The sequence below is a fragment of the Triticum dicoccoides genome, chromosome 2B, assembly GCF_002162155.2.
Source record: "Triticum dicoccoides isolate Atlit2015 ecotype Zavitan chromosome 2B, WEW_v2.0, whole genome shotgun sequence".
Lineage (NCBI taxonomy): Eukaryota > Viridiplantae > Streptophyta > Magnoliopsida > Poales > Poaceae > Triticum > Triticum dicoccoides.
Window position 1 is genome coordinate 271,595,780 of NC_041383.1, and position 19,924 is coordinate 271,615,703.

Here is a 19,924-nt window from a genome sequence, read left to right on the forward strand (position 1 = left end):
TCAACCATGACGTGACATTGGGCTTAAGTGCCAACGGGAAGTAATTGACAAGCACCTTGTCGTTGCGGGCTCCGGCAGCTTGCATCGCGATGGTGTAGATGCTGAGAAACTCTGACGGGTGAGTCTTGGCGTTGTACTTCTCGCCAATGTCAAGCTTGAACGTGCGGTTGGAGGGCCACTGGAATTGCCACAACTCATGAGTAAAGGCTGGGCAACCCACCTCGTAGGGTAGGCCGCCATAGCGTCCCGGTGTCGGGTGGTCCATAGTGGCCCCTGCCCGCCTATCTGACTGGTGGTGCGCATCACACCGGCATTCGATGGTGGTTCGAGCGTCTTCAAGGGCTCGCTCCCGAAGAACTTGGCACTGTCGTGGTGGGTCCGTGGATCGGATGATGCTATGGAAATGTCATCACAAGTGCCATCACGACGGACCGACACCCGCGGTAACCGGCATGGGGCAGGAGAGTGCACCGTGGCTGCATCACCTCCGGCCATCCCACCACTGGCATGCAGTGTCTCGACGGAGCGTCGGCCTAAGGGCCCCGCTGGTCGCGGCTCATCTTTGTTGGCGAAGCCGACGAGGCTCTGGATGGTGGCTCTCCACTCGTCGAGCTTTTCCGCAGCAGAAGGAAAGTTGAGGAGCAGCTACTGTCGGTGGAAACGACACCTATGGGATCACTGGAATCCCTACTACGGTTGGTGGGCATGAGGTTGTCGAAAGAGCGGGTCTAGGAGCCAGCACAAAGATCATTTACCCAGGTTCGGGCCACGAGGATGCGTAATACCCTAGTCCTGCTTTGATGTATATTTGAGTGTTCTTGAGCTAGCCACGATACGCGACTTGTTCAAAAGAGCTGAATCCCCCTCCAGTATGCCTCGGGCCTCCTTTTATAGAAAAAGGGGACGCCATAGTGGCACACAGGAGGTGGAAAGGTGTACAGTGGCTGAGCTTATTGCTAGTCATTACGGGACAAAACGCATTAAATGTGCCCCATAGGTGTCCCCTTGCTTTATTGGGGACGGTAACAAGGCCCGTCCCATCCGTCGCTGCCTCACCTTGCTTCGAGACACATCCTGGCCAAAAAGGCGTGCAATGCCATGTAGGCTGGCAGGCTGCTGAGCTAGTCTTCACGAAGTGGCAGTGTCATCCTGGCCAAGAAGAGTCATCATTACCTGGCAGGTGATACGTCTCCAACGTATCTATAATTTTTGATTGTTCCATGCTATTATATTACCCTTTTTGGATGTTTATGGGCTTTATTTTACAATTTTATATCATTTTTGGGACTAACCTACTAACCGGTGGCCCAGCCCATATTGTTGTTTTATTGCCTGTTTCAGTATTTCGAAGAAAAGGAATATCAAACGGAGTCCAAACGGAATGAAACCTTCGGCATCATGATTTTTTCGAAGAATATCATCCAGGAGGCTTGGAGATCAAGTCAGAAGACCCTCGAGGAGCCCAGGAGATAGGGGGCGCCCCCCCCCTACAGGGCGCGACCCCCTGTCTCGTGGACCCCTCGAGCACCTCCCGACCGACTTCTTTCGCCTATATATGCCTACGTACCCTTAAACCATTAGAAATCAAGATAGATCGGGAGTTCCGCCACCGCAAGCCTCTGTAGCCACCAAAAACCTCTCGGGAGTCTGTTCCGGCACCCTGCCGGAGGGGGAACCCATCACCGGTGGCCATCCTCATCATCCCGACGCTCTCCATGGCGAGGAGGGAGTAGTTCACCCTCGGGGCTGAGGGTATGTACCAGTAGCTATGTGTTTGATCTCTCTCTCTCTCTCTCTCTCGTGTTCTCTCTATGGCACGATCTTGATGTATCGCGAGCTTTGTTATTATAGTTGGATCTTATGATGTTTCTCCCCCTCTACTCTCTTGTGATGAATTGAGTTTCCCTCTTGAAGTTATCTTATTAGATTGAGTCTTTGATTTGAGAACACTTGATGTATGTCTTGCCGTGTTTATCTGTGGTGACAATGGGATATCACGTGCCTCTTGATGTATGTTTTGGTGACCAACTTGCGGGGTCCGCCCATGAACCTATGCATAGGGGTTCGCACACGTTTTCTTGACTCTCCGATAGAAACTTGGGGGCACTCTTTGAAGTACTTTGTGTTGGTTGGATGAATCTTAGATTGTGGGATGCATATCGTATAATCATGCCCACGAATACTTGAGGTGACAATGGAGTATCTAGGTGACATTTGGGTTTTGGTTTATTTGTGTCTTAAGGTGTTATTCTAGTATGAACTCTCTTATAGATTGATCCGAAAGAATAACTTTGAGGTGGTCTCGTACCCTACCATAATCTCTACATTTGTTCTTCGCTATTAGTGGCTTTGGAGTGACTCTTTGTTGCATGTTGAGGGATTGTTATATGATCTATCTATGTTATTATTGTTGAGAGAACTTGCACTAGTGAAAGTATGAACCCTAGGGCTTGTTTCCTATCATTGCAATACCGTTTACGCTCACTTTTATCATTAGTTACCTTGGTGTTTTTATATTTTCAGATTACAAAAACCTATATCTACCATCCATATTGCACTTGTATCACCATCTCTTCGCCGAACTAGTGCACCTATACAATTTACCATTGTATTGGGTGTGTTGGGGACACAAGAGACTCTTTGTTATTTGGTTGCAGGGTTGTTTGAGAGAGACCATCTTCATCCTACGCCTCCTACGGATTGATAAACCTTAGGTCATCCACTTGAGGGAAATTTCCTACTGTCCTACAAACTTGTGCACTTGCAGGCCCAACAACGTCTACAAGAAGAAGGTTGTGTAGTAGACATCAAGCTCTTTTCTGGCGCCGTTGCTGGGGAGGTGAGTGCTTGAAGGTATATCTTTAGATCTTGCAATCGAATCTTTTTGTTTCTTGTTTTATCACTAGTTTAGTTTATAAAAGAAAACCACAAAAAAATATGGAGTTAAGTTTGTCTCGTACGCTTCATCTTTTTAATATCTTTCATGAGTTTTATGGAAAGGAAAATTGTGCTCAAGTGCTAGAAGAGGAATGCATTAAAATGCTTGGTACTAAATCTTTGAATGATGAGCATGATTGCAATGTTGTTAGTATAAACTCCTTGAATATCCTTAGTACTAATGACGATTGCTCTAGTCATGATAAAAATATATCTTATGAGCATGTCAACTTTTGTGGAGTGCATGTTTGCATGAACACACCAAATAGAGAAGATATATATTGCAAGAGGCATAAGTATTTAGAAACTAAGAAGTTGCAAGAAAGGCTAGATAAGAGTGTGAAGAATTTAAGATATCTTTCTCATTGTGAATTTTGCAATAACCAAGATCATTTACATCTCCAATGCAAATTGTTTCATGATCGGATCGTGTCCAAAAATTGTGATGATTTGATCTCCCTTTCTCATTACAATGAACATAGATTGTTTTTGGGTTGTGAAGAGTTGAAACATTTAATTAAACCTATTACAGAATTTAATCTTAAGCATTTTCTTGTTATCGATTTAGAAAAGATTTATATGTTTTGTTCGGAGAATTACATTGAGAATCCTTATATTGCCAATTACCTAAAGAAAAGAAAGCAAATGAAAGACGATAAGAATACTAATGAAAGGGAAGAGACTTCCCAATCTCCTCCTATTATTTCTTATGATGAATCAGGTAACGAGGAGGAGCTTTCTATTCAACCAATCTCATTAATAAGGAGCTCAAAGAGGAAGGTTGAACCTACACATAATGTGAAGAAGAAAAAGAAAAGAAGGAGCAACAAAGGTAGAAAGGTATCCCTCCCAAATGATGTTGCTCCTACTACTCATTGTGATGATGATAATTGCTTTAATATTGGTGCTATCTATATTTTTAATGATGATAGTAATTATGCTTATTGAACATATAAACCTTTCTAGACTCCTAGGCAGAACCGTTGCCTCCACGTTGCTCTATAAACGCTGCTACCACCGCCTGTAATTTTCGTGCCCCACCAAGGGCATCTTAGTAATTTCACGTACATATGTATAAAAGCCAGCCGCCTGTGGAGAAGACCTAGCCGCCCGCCGCTCTCCTCTTTCCGCCGCCTCCCGCATCTCCCCCACTCCCCCAAGCGTCGCACCCCCTCCTCCCCTCCCGCATCTCGTCCACCCTGGGATCCGAGCGCAGTCGACCTTCCCCGGTGGCGGCGCTCCATTCAATCTGCAAGAGAGAGAGAGACCGAGAGAGAGGATGGGAGGGAGAAGGAAGGAGAGGGAGAAAGAGAGAGGAGAGAGGAGAGGGAGACATGGCGTCGGATGGGAGAGGGTCACCACCGGCGTCCGCCTGCACCGGCAAGGTCGGGTCCTCAAGCCATGGAGGTACTCGTCGTTGGGCCCTCACCGTTGGCCTCCCATGCGTCGCACCGCCCCTCCTGCTGCCTCGGCTCTCTCCTCCTGCCTTGGTAGATTGGATCGAGGGTGCTACGCCGCCGTCGCCGACTGGATTTGCTCCTCCATCGCCGCCGTGAGTCAACTCCACCGTTGTCGCCAGGAATCCGTCCCCCTGCTACCGCCGCGAGTTAACTCCACCGTTGTCGCCAGGAATCCGTCCCCCCTACTGCAGACTGCTCGTCTTCCGGTTGCTGCAGTCGGAATCGCGGCCCTGTAGAGGGCGTTGAATAGGTGAGCTCCCATCCTCTCATTTTTCTCTTTCCCCGGTCCTCTTCTCTTCCTCAACGCTGCTCCTCCAATCTCTCACATCCTAGCAGGATGGAGACGTGACTTGAGATCCTCCATCTAATTCGTGTCCACCTAAATTTAATTTTCTTATGCACCTAGGGTTTGGGTGGGGTTGACTCCTATAACGATGGCTGGCTACATCAACCAGCAGCTGCACCTCCTTCGACTTCCGCAATATCGCCCACCAAGCTGCGTTGCTGTACGAAGACCTTCTGTATTTCGGTGGTGCCATGGTGTTCCTCTCCAGATGAGCTGCCACCTTCTTCCCCCATCATTCCCCATAGTTGGTCTGATCTGTTCTACGAGGCAGAACCAATCCTAATTTATGTTGGGTTTTTCATGTGCCAAAGACCAATAGTTTTTTGCCCTTTGCATGGGGTATTCCTTTCTTTGAGAAACATTTTTGACTAAAGCTTCTTCGATGCCCCATGGACGCTCAGGTTTGCTTTCATAGATGCAGCGAATATCTAAAATGTATTGCAGTTCATGAGTTATTTAGCAATGATAAAATTTTCTCTATCGTTATTTGCTTTTAGTATGTAACAAGCTCCCCGGGTAGTGGTGGATCTTTATATTAGCACATGACTGAGCAGTTCGACAACGTTTATAATTTATCATTGTCAAGTCAGCCTTTGTGTGATTCAAAAAGAACACACAGACTGCTGCACGGTACTAAATTATTTTTTAGCTGGGGTTGTTCAATAGGATTTAGATTTTAAGCAGAATAGGATACAGATCAGCGGTCCATGTTTACATACACTGGCATAAGAATTTGTTGTGCGGCAAGGATTTGTACAGATTTAAAGGGGAATTAGTAGCTAACATCTTCGCAACGTCACATTGTTCCATGATTCTTCTTGTATATAAGATACTAAGATCTCTTGATGATGCTTTGTTTGATGTTCTGTGTGGAAGTTATTTGCATTGCACTTCAGTTCAGAACATGGAGGCTAAGAGGCTCACCAATTGGTGCCTATTTCTTGTGTTTATGCAAATGGTACCCTCTAATGAATACCTTGAGCTATATGATTCCTCTGGCAGACTTCATATAGCTATTGTCTAATACGCATTAGTATGTATTATTTATCAGTCCGGTTGCAAACCTCTCGTGCGATAGCCTTCTTTTTATCAGTTCAGTTCAACTAATTTTTAGAAAAGAACATCCTTACCAAGCCTGCATATTTTAAGTTCGTGAGGCTTCAGTTTACTCTGTTTGCCTCACTACAGGAGAACATTCAGGTACTTATTGAACGATTTCACCTCTGCTATTCCCAAGATATGCTCTGCCATTTTGTAGTGGGACTGTACTAATTATTCTGGCTGTTATCCATGTTACTGTCATTTATCATGATAAAAGTCGACTCAGCTGTGCCAGGTTAACTTAGTTCAATTTTGATATGCCTAGAGTTCAGATGTTGGGCTATAATTTTGATATGCTTTTGGTTATGTAATTGCAGAAAAAACAAATTACAACCATATTTTGTAGCGATCATATTATTGTGATGCTGGTTCTCAAATTTATGCGGGTACTTCTCGTGTTTTGTTAATAGCTCACCAGTTTCATTCCCTTTTGGTTTTTGAATATACATCCTTGCCCCTCTTTTATATCTTCTTGGTTATTTCTTATCTTTTTAGTTCTCATTTGTACATAAGTAATACTAGCATCAGTCTGTGTGTTCTTACATAACAGTTAGTCTCTAAGCTACCGATTCAGTACCAAGCTTACGTTGTATTATCTTTTAGGCTGAAAGCAAAAGGCAAAAACAATGAACAATGTAAAAGCCCTCAACACTAAAGTACAGTCTGAGAAGAAAAGTACAAGGAAGAAAATGAAAAGGCAGCAAAAATCTGATAATATGCAAAATCCCATTTAGAGTATGAACCATAGTGAAAAAAGGTTCAGTTTAGTTATTAAAAGTTCTTTAGATGCAGATCACTTTCTACATGTTTCTGCAATTCTCTCCTATTATATGGTTTGGTGTTTGTCCTGGTGTGCCGTGTTTGGTATCCCATTTCATCATCTTTAAGTCGAATGGACACTATTTTGTTTATTAATCACTTTTGAACTAATACTCTTTCAACACTTATTTTATACATAAAAAAACTTAACTGACATTTAAGAAAGTTGACATTGCATCTCTGGTTCGTTCAATGAAATTTTCTGCTCTTCAATTTAACTGTCTATGGTTGATTGTGATAGTGAAGTCGATATTTTGATTTCTAATAGAATATACATCTTAGTTTTCCTCTATCTATGTAGATGGCTCAAGAAAGAGACAAGAACTTGTGCTTCAAGCAGCGAAGATAGCCAGCCTAAATGAATCGAAACAAGAACAAGAATCGGGAAATTACAGATCAGGAAGTGCAGCTGGTACGGTCACTCCCTTTTTGCCAAAACTGCTTGGCAATCATCTTCTTGCCAATTTATAATTGAATTCCTACTATGATTCGCTTCCTAAAAGAAATAGCAATCATCTTGAAACAAGTAATTTATCTAGCTACAAATGCTTATTCTATACTGGTTATGTTGCCTCCAATTGCGGACAATGGTTTATAGTTGACACTTTAGTCTACATGTCTGCTAATATTTACATGTCTGCATGACCAAAAAAAATAGATAGTCTACTTAAACTTTAGTGATGGGCAGTTATTCTACTTCTTTTGGCTAGATGTTCAGCAAGGGTTGCACATCTGAAACAAGTAACTGGCTTGCTTTTGGTACACGTTCTCTGTATATAACTCGCTTTTATATTTCTTGAGGACAACACCATATAGAGCCTTTAAAGGCTGGTCCTAGTTTTAGATACAAAGCGCCTGATTGTTCTCTGTAAATTTATTCTGCTCCTTACATGAGGGTCTGTGCTACTTTCAACTCGAATGCAGATTTTACTATACGATGTAAATCAAATCGTTCGTTTCTACTGCATGTTAAAGGAGCTGGCCAATATTAGCATGAAGCTATAAAAGCTAGCTGGCTATGGAGAATTTTGCCACTAGTGATGAATTGCCACCTTTTCCTTGCTTGCCATCATGCCATGATTCGAAATTTAGTTGTCAGGCTAGGTAAAGCACGCTGAGACTACCAAAAGAGATTACGTGTGCTGCCATCATGCATTTGCACCTCTAAACTTAGTTTGTTGACTAAATTGTGTAGTTCCCTTTTGTCGAAGAATGTTCTGGACTAGATAGCCAGCTTGCTGTTGCTGTTTGTAACTTTTCAGTCGGGCTCTTTTGTTAATGCGAAAACCATATATATGTAATGTGCGCGGTGGTCTGTAGGACTTCATAGGTGTTGTACTAAAATTCAGTTTTAATGGAGTTCAGTTCAGTGATGTTCTAGACTAGATATCAATCAAAAAATGGCCACACGTGGATGTAGGGTCATAAAAGAGTCAGGGAAGAGGGAGGTACCTTGGTAGATTGCCCAGGGGCATTGGCAATGTAAGCGACAGGGCACCCCTCTGCCTGCCTTGCTCATTCACACTTCTTTTTTGTTTGGGGAGGGGCAGGTTGCAATCCGGGCCGGGCGGGACACTGGAAACTGTGAGCAAAAAGTTAATCCGACCTGAGCTCCAAATGAAATTAGATGATTTTTTCCCAAAACTATTGTATGAAGCGAAAACAAGTATGTACATGAGTCAACCAGACAATGGACAAAAATCCCGCCTGAACCAAAATAAAAAACAGATGTCTGTTGATTAGACACTCCCATAATACATGCCAGGAATGTGTTTTCATATTGTTCATTTTGTGGATATTTGATATAAGCGTAACTGTATCCCGATATTTGGCTTGGTAGTCCATTGTGTAACTAATATGACTGAGTTTCAGAGAAGGTCAGACTATGCCTTGTCTACACGTATCTAATATATTTATCTTGATATTGCAGAAGATTTTGTTTTATTCTTATATCTAATGCTTGATCTGTTGTATAGGCTGATATAGGTCTTGCAATGTGCATGTCAGGGACAGAAGTTGCTAAAGAAAGCTCCGGCATTATAATCTTAGATGATGACTTCACATCTATTTTGAAGGTTAGAGTCTTCTACGTTTTTTGGGAATAGATCTTTGTTATGAAGGATAACGTTCTCACCAATCATGATGGGAGTTTTTTATCGGATGTACAGGGTCATTGGAATGGACCAAGTTATGAATGTTCCTGAAATGTGATACTAGAATCTTTGTACGTCAACACTCTTTGATGCTTATCTTGATGATTTTTCCTCTGTTCTACATACATTTGTGTTGTTAACTCACTTTCATGTTCTTGATTGGCATGTAATCATCTTAGAAAAAGTTATTTGAGCTGAGGGCGTTGAATATAGTAATAAAAGCTGCTTCCTTGGAGAGTTTTTTTGTGCAGAGTGGTGCATGCATAATATTATCCTCATTATGTTCTCTTTGCATGTTCTATTGTAGGAAGCGGATGTTATCAAGATCATGCCAAAGGCAGAGTGTGCCAAAGGCGATGCGCATTCCCGTTCTTAGTGAGATGCATTTACTCGATGCAAAGTATGAGCATTGCAGACTCTGGCGAGCTGCTGAAGGTCGACGAGGAGGGCGCCGCCACCACCGTCATCAGGCTGGTCCGCATCCACGCGCTGCTCGGTGTCACCAGGTCACCGGCACAACTCTTCATGCCCAGGTCGTTCAACATTTTCTTCTGCTTTTGGTGCAGTCACATTTAGAGTGTTTGTTTCCCATTTTACTGTGTTTTCATGGTAAGATGTTTGGTTGGATTTGAAGGTTCATAGACTTGGCTCCAAAGCATCAATCTCTTGTAGAAATTAGAACTGAGGGCCTTTTAAAATGAGTCCTGCATAATAGTGTTGTTCAGTGGGATGCAGAATTTTTGTTTGTACTGATTTACGTACTGATTTCATCATCATATGACTACAATGAAGAAGCTGTGTGCATAAATATTACTAACTGATGATACTTTGCATCAGTGATTTCAATTTTGTTGGCCCTCCTTCAGATTGCATGGGAATGTGAGGCTTAAAAGTTTCAACCCTGTGCAATGTGCTTATCGGGTGTGGATTTGTGTCTGACTAATTAACGGTTCTGTTAATACTGATATGTCCTTGTACATTATATGGGTATTGCATCGCTTGTACTTATAGTAAGTGGAAATTTTTCTCATATGTTTCAATATGTGCCCGAATAATATTAATGTACACTCTTTCAATACATGGCTTACTCTTGGCCTTTGCGCCATTGGTGCAATTGATCATCTAGTGATATGAAAGAGCCCAAGCTTGGGGAAGCTATGTTTGATGAGGATGAAATATTTGAGAATATATTTGCTGAAATTAATGTTTGTCCCAAGCTTGGGGATGCTATGTTTAATGAAGATGATATTTTTAGCATCCCAAGTTTTGATATGCAAAGTTGTTATGATGATAGCATGCCTCCTATGTATGATGATTATATTGATGAAAGTGGGTTTGGAAGAGTGTCAACTTTAGGAAGTAGTGATCCCACTATTTTGGAGGATGTTGAATCTTATTGTGATGAATATTAAAGTGGATTTGGAAGAGTGTCAACTTTATTTAGTGATTCCACTATCTTGGAAGAGGTTTCAATCGATTATGATGAGAACGAAGTTGCTACTTATGATGATTATTGTGATGAAACTTATGCTATAAAAAGTAGTGATGATTATATTTACAAAACTTGTCATGATTATGATTACCCTTTTTCTGAACATTACTCTTTTAATGTGGAAACAATTTTTAGTGTTCAAGTCTCTTATGATACTCCCACTATTCCGGATGAGAAGAATTTTGCTTATGTGGAGAGTAGTAAATTTTCTATGATTATAGATCATGAAAATAATGCTTTAGGTTCTGGTTATATTGTTGAATTCATTCATGATGCTACTGAAAATTATTATGAGGGAGGAATATATACTTGTAGGAATTGCAATAATGCCAAGTTTCCTCTCTATGTGTTGAAAATCTTGAAGCGCTTGTTTTACCTTCCTATACTTGTTGATTATTGTTTCCATAAGTTGTTTGCTCACAAAATCCCTATGCATAGGAAGTGGGTTAGACTTAAATGTGCTATTCATATGCTTCATGATGCTCCCGTTATGCTTCAATTCTTATCTTTTATGTGAGCATCATTGTCATCATCATGCCTAGCTAGAAAGGCATTAAAGAAAAGCGCTTGTTGGGAGACAACCCAATATTTATCCTTACTGTTTTTGTGTGTCCACATGATTATGCTACTGTATTAATCATGTTTTATAGGTTTTGATTCAATAAAGTGCCAAGTAAGACCTTTAGGATAGCTTACGGTGATAGTTTGTTGATCCTGTTGAAAATCAGAAACTTTTGCACCCGGTAAATTGGTTTTGTTAATTCACAGCAACGTGCTTTGGATCTGATTCTTTTTGCTATGGTTTGGTACACAAATTTATCAGGTCTTCCTAATTTTTTAGAATTTTCATAATTTCAGAAGTATACGTTTGATACATATTACTACAGATTGTTCTGTTTTTGACAGATTCTGTTTTCTATGTGTTGTTTGCTTATTTTGATGAATCTATGAGTAGTATCGGAGGGTATGGACCATAGATAAGTTGAAGTAAAGTAGATATTACACCAATATGAATTTATAATGAGTTCATTACAGTACCTAAGTGGTGGTTTTATTTTCTTATACTAATGGAGCTTACGTGTTTTCTGTTGAGTTTTGTGTTGTGGAGTTTTCAAGTTTTGGGTAAAGACTCGATGGACTATGGAATAAGGAGTGGTAATAGCCTAAGCTTGGCGATGCCCAAGGCACCCCAAGGTAATATTCAAGGACAACCAAGAGCCTAAGCTTGGGGATGCCCCGGAAGGCACCCCCTCTTTCGTCTTCGTTCATCGGTAACTTTACTTGGAGCTATATTTTTATTCACCACATGAGTTGTGCTATCCTTGCAATGTCATTTTATTTTGTTTTGCTTGCTGTTTGAATACAATACCAAGATTTGAATTTCTTTAATGAGAGAGAGTCTTCGCATAGTTGCATAATTATTTAGCTACTTATTGATCTTCACTTATATCTTTTTGGAGTAGTTTGTCATTTGCTCTAGTGCATCACTTATATCTTTTAGAGCATGGCGGTGGTTATATTTTGTAGAAATTGCTAGTCTCTCATGCTTCACTTATATTATTTTGAGAGTCTTTTAGAACATCATGGTATTTTCTATGGTTACAAAGTTGGTTCTAGAATGATGAGCATCCAAGTTGGGTATAATAAAAACTATCATAGGAAGTGAATTGGATGCTATGATCAATTTGATACTTGATAATTGTTTTGAGATATGGAGGTAGTGATATTAAAGTCATGCTAGTTGGGTGATTATGAATTTAAAGAATGCTTGTGTTGAAGTTAGCAAGTCCCGCACGTATGGTTAAAGTTGTGTAACAAATTTGAAACATGAAGTGTACCTGGCTTGTGCATCCTTACGAGTGGCGGTCGAGGACGAGCGATGGTATTTTCCTACCAATCTATCCCCCTAGGATCATGCGCGTAGTACTTGGTTTTTGATGACTTCTAAATTTTTGCAATAAGTATATGAGTTCTTTTGACTACTGTTGAGTCCATGGATTATACGCACTTTTACCTTTCGTCCTTTGCTAGCCTCTTCAGTACCGTACATTGCCCTTTCTCACCTTGAGAGTTGGTGCAAACTTCGCCGGTGCATCCAAACCCCGTGATACGATACGCTCTATAACACATAAACCTCCTTATATCTTCCTCAAAACAGCCACCATACCTACCTATTATGGCATTTCCATAGCCATTCCGAGATACATTGCCATGAAACTTTCCACTGTTCCGTTTATCCTCATCATGACATACTTTACTTTTGTCATATTGCCATTGCATGATCATGTAGTTGACATCATATTTGTGGCAAAGCTACCATGCATTATTTTTGATACATGTCACTCTTGATTCATTGCACCATCCCGGTACACCGTCGAAGGCATTCATATAGAGTCATATCCTGTTCTAGTTTCGAGTGGTAATTCATATGTTGTAATCAATAGAAGTGTGATGATCATCATTATTAGAGCATTTCTTAAAAAGGAAAAAATAAGAAAGACCAAAAGAAAAAAAAGGCCCAAAAAAGGGAAAAAGAAAAAAGAAAAGAAAGAAAGAAAGAAAATAATAATAATAAAAGGGCAATGCTACTATCTCTTTTCCACACTTGTGCTTCAAAATAACACCTTGTTCTTCATGTAGTGAGTCTCATATATTGTGCTTCAAAGTAGCACCATGTTTTTCATATAGTGAGTCTCATAAGTTGTCTTTTTCATACTAGTGGGAATTTTTCATTATAGAACTTGGCTTGTATATTCCTACGATGGGCTTCCCCAAATGCCCTAGGTCTTCGTGAGCAAGCAAGTTGGATGCACACCCACTAGTTTTCTTTTGTTGAGCATTCATTTATAGCTCTAGTGCATCCGTTGCATGGCAATCCCTACTCCTCATGTTGACATCAATTGATGGGCATCTCCATAGCCCGTTGATTATCCTTGTTAATGTGAGACTTTCTCCTTTTTTGTTTTCTCCACACAATCCCCATCATCATATTCTATTCCACCCGTAGTGCTATATCCACGGCTCACGCTCATGTATTGCGTGAAGGTTGAAAAACTTTGAGATTATTTAAGTATGAAACAATTGCTTGGCTTGTCATTGGGGGTATAGAAGTTGGGAACATCTTTGTGTGATGAAAATGAAGCATAGCCTAACTATATGATTTTGTAGGGATGAACTTTCTTTTGCCATGTTATTTTGAGAAGACATGATTACTTTGATTAGTATGCTTGAAGTGTTACTATTTCTTTTATCAATACGAACTTTTATTTTGAATCATTTTGATCTGAACATTCATGCCACAATAAGAAAATTACATTATGAATTATGCTAGGTAGCATTCCACATCAAAAATTCTGTTTTTATCATTTACCTACTCGAGGCGAGCAGGCATTAAGCTTGGGGATGCTTGATACGTCTCCAACGTAACTATAACTTTTGATTGTTCCATGCTATTATATTACCCTTTTTGGATGTTTATGGGCTTTATTTTACACTTTTATATCATTTTTGGGACTAACCTACTAACCGGAGGCCCAGCCCATATTGCTGTTTTATTGCCTGTTTCAGTATTTCGAAGAAAAGGAATATCAAACGGAGTCCAAACGGAACGAAACCTTCGGCATCGTGATTTTTTGGAAGAATATCATCCTGGAGGCTTGGAGATCAAGTCAGAAGACCCTCGAGGAGCCCAGGAGATAGGGGGCGCCCCCCTACAGGGCACGACCCCCTGTCTCGTGGACCCCTCGAGCACCTCCTCACCGACTTCTTTCACCTATATATGCCTACGTACCCTAAAACCATCAGAAATCAAGATAGATCGGGAGTTCCACCGCCGCAAGCCTCTGTAGCAGCCAAAAACCTCTTAGGAGTCCGTTTAGGCACCCTGCCGGAGGGGGAACCCATCACCGGTGGCCATCTTCATCATCCCGGCGCTCTCCATGGCAATGAGGGAGTAGTTCACCCTCGGGGCTGAGGGTATGTACCAGTAGCTATGTGTTTGATCTCTCTCTCTCTCTCGTGTTCTCTCTATGGCACGATCTTGATGTATCGCGAGCTTTGTTATTACAGTTGGATCTTATGATGTTTCTCCCCTTCTACTCTCTTGTGATGAATTGAGTTTCCCTCTTGAAGTTATCTTATCGAATTGAGTCTTTGATTTGAGAACACTTGATGTATGTCTTGCCGTGTTTATCTGTGGTGACAATGGGATATCACGTGCCTCTTGATATATTTTTTGGTGACCAACTTGCGGGCTTCCGCCCATGAACCTATGCATAGGGGTTAGCACACGTTTTCTTGACTCTCCGGTAGAAACTTGGGGGCACTCTTTGAAGTACTTTGTGTTGGTTGGATGAATCTAAGATTGTGTGATGCATATCGTATAATCATGCCCACGGATACTTGAGGTGACAATGGAGTATCTAGGTGACATTAGGGTTTTGGTTGATTTGTGTCTTAAGGTGTTATTCTAGTACGAACTCTTTTATAGATTGATCCAAAAGAATAACTTTGAGGTGGTTTCGTACCCTACCATAATCTCTATGTTTGTTCTCCGCTATTAGTGGCTTTGAGTGACTCTTTGTTGCATGTTGAGGGATTGTTATATGATCTATCTATGTTATTATTGTTGAGAGAACTTGCACTAGTGAAAGTATGAACCCTAGGCCTTGTTCCCTATCATTGCAATACCGTTTACGCTCACTTTTATCATTAGTTACCTTGCTGTTTTTATATTTTTAGATTAGAAAAACCTATATCTACCATCCATATTGCACTTGTATCACCATCTCTTCGCCGAACTAGTGCACCTATACAATTTACCATTGTATTGGGTGTGTTGGGGACACAAGAGACTCTTTGTTATTTGGTTGCAGGGTTGTTTGAGAGAGACCATCTTCATCCTACGCCTCCTACGGATTGATAAACCTTAGGTCATCCACTTGAGGGAAATTTGCTACTGTCCTACAAACCTGTGCACTTGCATCCCCAACAACATCTACAAGAAGAAGGTTTTGTAGTAGACATCAGTAGGCTGCTGGTGCGGTGGCAGTGTCTTCACGAAGATCTGCATGCCACCACGCAGATGCTTGCTGAGCTGGTCTTGAGGCCACACGTCGCCACGCAAGTGCTCGCCTAGCTGGCTGGGCTGGCAGTTGCATGGGAATGGCGGTGGAGTTTTGGCAGGTGCGGGCCTGGCCGCGGCCCTGCTGATGTCCTCGGCAAGGGTCTTGCCGTGACATCGCGGTCGTCCCCGGCAAGGACCTTGCCAGAGGTCTCGTGGATTTCCTCGGCAAGGATCTTGCTGAGGATCGTCGTCTTTTGGTCCTCATCTGATCTTGCATGCTTGTGATCTTTACGAAGATCTGCATGCCACCATGGAGGTGCCTCCCGAGCCTTGGTTCCAATGTGGTTGATGGTGTTGGAACCCTTGGGCTCAAGGGTGGCGCGCTCTGCTGGCATTGGATTTTCTCGGCAAGGGTCTTGCCGGGGGAGTCTACCTCGCCCTCTTTCTTCTTGTGTCTCCGGTCTTGGTGTTGCCTTGATTGTCTTGTGGCTTTGGCTTCCCTCCTCTTCCCTGCTAAGCGTGTCCACGGGCGCGGCTCTGACTGCACAAGTAAAGGGGTACAAAAAGAGTGCCCCTACTTTTGTACACCGACAGGAGCCCCCGGGCCTAGGCCACACATAAGCGAGACGCGTTGTTGGGCGAGGCCTAGAACGGTGCACGGGCAGGCGGGATGGATTTTTACCGCGAAATTTTTTTCATCCGCTGCTCTTCCCCACGACCCGTGTTGAATGCGTGACGTGGGGATCGTGCATGGGGTGACCGAAGCATGCCTGTGTCATCCTATGGTGAATAGTAAAGAGGTGGCTCGCGTGTCCTTTTAAGACTTCAGGGCTGCTGCTCATTTACTTTCCCACCTTGGAACCGTCGTTCCATGTTTCCCACTATGGCCGCCCCTTGCGCCACGTACGCTGCATGCACGGCATGGGGTAGGTGACAGACGCATGGGATATTGGAAGGCGCGCGGTGGCCGATACTCACGTGCCTTGATTGGGAGGAGAGGGCGATCAATGACTTCACTCGTCGCCACTTAATGAGCTGGACCCGAGCGGGCTCTTCAGAGGTGCAGAGCTAGTCTTTTACCCTTCTCCGCTCAGCTATAAAAAAAGGGGACTCGGGAGGAGGAGGAGGAGCATCCCCTCGCGTCTCCCCTTTGTCGCCATTCTCCATCCATTGCTATTGTGAGAGGGCGCGCCAGTGCTCCGATGGTGGCGACGAGGGTCTCTGCTCGACAGCGTGCCCCTCCTTCCCAAGAGCTCGTGGTGGTAGAGCTGGCCGGGAGAGGAAGGGGGAGGGGGCAAGGCCGAGGCCGCTGTGGCGCTCGGGGAAGAGGAGGATGGGGCGGCGCACCGGCCTCGCCTCCGCCAGCGGCCCCTCCCCTAATAGAGGGTCACGTCAGAGACCAGCCCCGTGAGTTCGTCATCAGGCTGCACCGGCCAGTGTATCGTCGTCTTCATGTCCCTACTCCGTTCGCTCGGGAGATGGAGCTCGACCTGCCATAGGCTCTGAGGTTGCATATGAGGGGCTGCAGGAATGGCAACATGCGGGTCGACGTTGACTTCCGCGCCCCTCACGTCATGTATCTTCATCGCGGATGGAAGGCCTTCGCTCGTGCCCACAGCCTGTCGGAGGGGCTCATTCTCCACTTCAAATTAATGGAGAACAGCCTATTCTCCGTCAAGGTCTTTGGGCACTTGGGAACTCACCTAAGGTGTTGTGTGGAGAGCTCCTCCGATGATGAAGACTCCTCCTCAAGCGGGAGTGGCGAGGAGGACAGCGACAACGATGACGAGGGCGTCAAGCGGGAGGATGACAGGTCTGACTAGGCATCGGACACACCATCCCTGGGCGGCGCTTGCAGCAGCAGCATCTGCACCTGGCCCTTTCTCCTGGTAGAGCGATTTGCTGGGGGTGAGGCCAGCTCCTTGAACTTCTCGGGGTCGCCTCCTTGGGCGGCTTGTGTGGGAAGGCCGAAGAAGGCGAAGAAGGCGGGTGGCGGGCCGTCAAGTCAGAGTATGATGGCACCGACGCCTTCAAGCATATTGGCGGCCTGCTGCCTCATCTTCCGGCTCTTCTCCCAGCACCATCATCACCAGCCCTCTTTCCGACGGCCACCGGGATGTTCTCTTGGTGTCTTCTGCTGCTCATACCTCGCATAGGCACCCATTTTGCCCTCCTACCATCTTGTTCCGTTTCCAGGGGAGAGGGACAAGAAAAGGATTACGGGCATCTTATCTCTTTTTAGTTTGTAAGCCTATGGGCCTTAGTTAAATTTAAAACTTGTAATCCCCTTGCTCATGTTTACATTTCGTACGAACTGTACCTGTATGGGATGTATTAATGAAAAAAAGGTGCTTGCCGGGATCTTTGTGCATGAGCGAAGCCCATGCCAAGGTATCGGATATCGGGTTCCGGCAAAACCCTTAAGGTTTGAACTCTGGGGTGCGCACGAAGATCTCCTCCTACCGAATCTCGCTCTTAGCCTCTCCGCGATCCCTAAGCTAGATCGATGAACAACACAAGAGACACAAGATTAATACTGGTTTGGGCCACCGTTGTGTTGTAATACCCTAATCCAGTGTGTGGTGTGGTGGATTGCCTCTCGGGCTGATGATGAACAGTATAAAGGAAGAACAACCTCGCGAGGAGAGGTGTTCTTGTGCTTGGTGGTGTGCTTGAGGAGGAATCGATCCGTCTCTAGATCCGATGCAATATGAGATGCCCTTCCTATTGTGGTGGCTAGCCCTATTTGTAGAGGCCCTGGTCCTCTTCCCAAAGATTGAGCAGGAAGGGATCCAACAACGGCCATTTTGAAAGGGGACAGCTAGTACAAGCTATCCTAACTAAAGGTGGTCTTCGCCTGCCAAAGGTACTGGTGATGACGCCATCTTGGGCTCCACGGTGACCTCCGTCCTGCCAACCTGCTAGTCTTGGTCTCGTTGCACCGATATTGAAACCTTTGCCTCATGCCTCGGTACTCCGTGCCTGTGCTTGCCTCCTTTGCACCAAAGAGGAAATGAGGACACTGCGCAGGCTGGTACCCGCCCGGTCTTGATCGTCATGGCTTACGTCATGGGAACCTTGCAAGATACCCCTTGCCTTGATCTCTCCGCCTCCTCGCGAGCCTGCCTGGCGAGGCCACTCCTGAGGAGGTCTTGTGCCGTCTGCCCCGGAGGCTTGGCCCCTCGCGAGGGTCTTGAGTGTTGGTTAATGAAGAAGGGTCGTACGGGGCCACCAATTGAGCCACGCAGTAGGCCGCAATCAGGCAACTCTAGGGACCCCTGCTCCCAGAACATCGACAGTAGCCCTCGGGCCCAAGGCATGCTCGGACTTGACTTAGCAGCAAAGCCAAAGGGCAAGTGCAGAGCGCGGCGGGCCCTGATAGCCTGCGGCCTTGGTCGTCGCGTGGCGACTGATTGGACGTGGGCATTTCCGCTTCCCCACGCCGCCTCGGCAACTGCCCGATTTGGTGAGTCCCTGCTGCATGCAAAAAGATTAATCATTACCTGTGATCGTGGAGGTCGACGCTTTGCCTCCCTGGACTATAAATAAGGAGGGGCGAGAGCCCCCATTGTCCATCTCTTCTTGCTCCGCCTGGTTCTTTTCCCTTGCTCCGTCTCCATCCTTGAAGCCAATGGCACCGATCCGCAAAATCTCGGCCGAAGAGAAAGGGAAGGCTCCCCGAGAGGGACCTGATCCACTCCCGCCGAAGAAATGGCCGGTCCAATGCCGCCGCGATGAGGTTGCGAGGCCGGAGATGACGAGGCCTTGGTGCGAGCGGCCACCTCCTGGGTTCCCGCTACCCCTGTACGCCCAAGCTGAGGGCTCCGGAGAAAGGGAGGGCGAGCGACACCGCCCATGCCGCAGGCGAGGTCGACGAGCCATGGCGGCGCGCGCCATCGCACCTCGAGTCCATGCTGCAGACTCCTCTTGCGAGCTCGTGCTGCACGCGGCGATGCCTCCAAGCACTTGGATATGCTTCCCTTCGTTCTTCGCCACCGAGATGCCGCCGAGGGGGCCTCTCAAGCTTTGGCTGTAGCATGCCGACTGTGGCGCTTCAGCGACCGGAGCGGAGGTTGAAGTCGTTGCCCCTGACAAAGTCTTCATGACCCGAGGCTGGGGCGAGGTCGCCCGGGTCTGCCGAACGGGGGGCGCCCTCGTGATTCTTTTTGAATACGATGGTGCCTCCTTGTTGATCTTCAAGGTCTTCGACACCGAGGGCCGTCGCCTGGAGTGCTGCCCTAGAGGAGGCAGTCAGGACATTGATGTGGCAGGGGCTAGGCATGCCGTTTGCTTCCCCAATGGCTCCTCCGGCAGCACCAACGATGCTTGGGAGTCCAGCGACTCTCCCGAGCTCTTCATGACTCCGGAGACGATCGATGATAGCTACATGCCCCCGAGCTCGCGCCGCGCCCGGAGCAAGGCGGCAGCATCAGGCCGTCGCCATGGGGATGGCGCCGGCCTCCCATGGCCCACTGTTGATGATGGTGTTGGCCATGGAGGCGTGGGTAGTTAGGGATCCTTAGGATTCTCGTCTTTTGCTCCCTGGGAGGA

General features: G+C 45.1%; 1 long non-coding RNA gene across 3 annotated transcripts; it reads left to right on the plus strand.

Annotated features, from left to right (window-relative positions):
* Positions 1 to 4,054: 4,054 nt before the first annotated feature.
* LOC119363490 lies at positions 4,055 to 9,662 on the plus strand. 3 transcript variants are annotated; one of them, XR_005174002.1, is made up of 6 exons: positions 4,055 to 4,647; positions 4,804 to 6,230; positions 6,965 to 7,075; positions 8,640 to 8,738; positions 8,832 to 8,887; positions 9,124 to 9,662. It is a non-coding gene; the product is annotated as an uncharacterized LOC119363490 (long non-coding RNA). The 3 variants fall into 3 exon arrangements; XR_005174003.1 differs by having other exon boundaries at positions 4,055 to 4,489; positions 4,567 to 4,647; positions 4,804 to 7,075; XR_005174001.1 differs by having other exon boundaries at positions 4,804 to 7,075.
* The last annotated feature ends 10,262 nt before the right edge of the window (positions 9,663 to 19,924 follow it).